Below are 2,502 nucleotides of genomic sequence, written 5' to 3'. Positions count from 1 at the left end.
TAAAGTTATTTGATCTGAAAGCCACGTTGCTTTTAAAATATTTTGCAATTGAAAGTGATGCAAAGAACAGGTTCGGACAACTTGTTTATTCAGTGATTGTGATTAATATCCTTCAGTGTGCAGTTTAATTGTCTCACTGGAGAGTTCCCTCAGGCTATAAATAGGGATTTTTTTTCAGTCTGTACAGCAATGTTTGACTGAAGTTGTTGTCTAAAACGATCAGCGCTCATTGGAGCTCACAGAAAGTCAAGTCATGTTCTGGGAGATTCCAAGTGAGCTTTGGATCTTGTGGGCACTTTTCAATGTGGAACGTATTTATTACCCGCTCCTCGCTGCTGTTGGTGTTCCTGGTGAGTCCTTCATCTGCAATTAATTATGTAACCCATGTTTCTCTGTATTTGCTGTCCTTGTCCTTTAGTTCTAGTTATTAATTGTATTCAATTTAAACCTCTTGTTCTGTGTCTGGCAATGCAAATACGTTTCTGTCATGTAATGTTTGATCATTTGCTGACTCGCTGCTGCCAGTTCAATGAATAGTATGTTGTTTCCACAACTTGCTTCCAGTGATAGTGGTTCACAGGATTTGACAGAAATTTGACTTTATTGACACAGATATGTTAGTGAACGATTATATTATTGAACAGCTTGCTGTCAGCTTTCTGCACTGATGCCCAGTGTTGGATAATAAATATGTGTTCAGAGGTAACAAGTGTTTTAAGGACCACTGGTTATTGTAAATGACACTGACCAGTGGAAATCAGCGTTGAGAGATCCTTCACAAATACACTGAGATATGAGACATTATTCACGAATGATTCAGCTATAGACAGTTGTCGTAATTTCCACTGCCTCCCGCTCTGCCTCACAGTCACTAATTTCAAACGATCAGGACAGGGTTAAAACTGCAATACGGATTCCAGTAAAATGTTTATTCAGTTGTGTTTGAATTGATTTATTTCCCTTGTTCAGCCACAGTTCAGGAGAGCTCGGTGTGGGCCGCACGGTAGCAACTATTCAAAATGGAGCACTATATTGTGCAATATTTTGATATTTCCAGTCTCAAACTCTCTCTGTCAACTGGAAGTCTGTAACTTCCTCACACCAGGTGAAAGGAAATTGGTTTACACAGTTCCAGCAGTAAACAGACACGTTCGAAAATCTTCTGTGACATCTTACAACATGGGTTATCATTAGTCTATTGTAAAGCGACAGTCCCTTCTTTAAAAATTATTTGCAATATTCTTGGAAAGTCAGCTTAAGGCAGTTACAAAGAGTACTTTCAAAACAATGGTTGGAAAGGTTCTGATTTCGACACATAATACAATTCAATTCCTCTTCTTCAGCCTACGACACAACCACAGTAATCTCGCCAAAGACTCCATTCCCCTCTCTGGCCACAGATTTCATTCCCCACCTTGGCCACAGACTCCATTCCCCTCCCTGTACACAGATTCGATTCACCTTCCTGGACAAAGAATCGATTCCTCTCATGGGCCACATACTCCATTCCCCTCCCTGTCACAGACATCATTCCTTCCTTGGCCACAGGCTCCATTCCGTCCCTTGGCCCCCAATTCCATTCTCCTCCCTGGACACTGATTTCATCCCCCTCGCTGTCCCCATACTACATTCCCATCCCTGGACAATGACTCTATTCTCCTCAATGAACACAGGTTATTCACAAACTCGCGGCTTCTTGTGCTGAATTATTACTTCCTCTGACTTGGATATGGCGTTCTATCAGAGCCTCATTCGGAGCTTTACCCACCTGGAAAAAGTCCAATACATTAATTATTTCAGTCATGAACCGGCACCCACACATCACATCCACCGATTCACTCACTCCCTGTCACAACACCCAAACACCCCATCCACTGGTACATTCAGTCCAGAGCCAACACCCACACGTCCCATCCATTGGTACATTCAGTCCTTGTCCCGACAGCCACACGTCCCATATATTGGTTCTTTCAATACCTGTGCCAAACATCACACGACCCATCCGCTGGTGTAATCAGTCGTGACCCAAACAGCACACGTCCCATCCGATGATTTCATCAGTCCTGACCCAAACACCACAAGTCCCATTGGTTGGTTAACTTAATCCTGACTCATTTCACACATAATTCTTTGAGACAGCTGTTCATGCTCTCAATCTGAAATATACATTCCCTGTTTTTCTCTTTCTTGCAGTGAACTTAGTGACAATAATGATCCTGTCTCGAGGAAGGTGCGGTCTCTCCAAGTGTGTCAGCCGTTACCAGGTGGCAATGGCAGCGGCAGATCTACTGGTCGTTATCCTCGACCTAATATCCAGGCAGATTCCTATTCATTACTCAACCGTGTTTGAGTTCATGTGGAACATTAAAGTGTGTAATATCCATGCTATCCTGCTTTACGCAGTCACAGACTGTTCCATCTGGTTCACAGTTGCTTTTACCTTTGACCGATGTATAGCCATTTGTTGTCAGAAGCTCAAAACCAAATATTGCACCGAGAAAA

This window comes from Pristiophorus japonicus, chromosome 23, assembly GCF_044704955.1.
Source record: "Pristiophorus japonicus isolate sPriJap1 chromosome 23, sPriJap1.hap1, whole genome shotgun sequence".
Classification (NCBI taxonomy): domain Eukaryota; kingdom Metazoa; phylum Chordata; class Chondrichthyes; family Pristiophoridae; genus Pristiophorus; species Pristiophorus japonicus.
Note: the sequence above shows the minus strand (reverse complement) of the source record.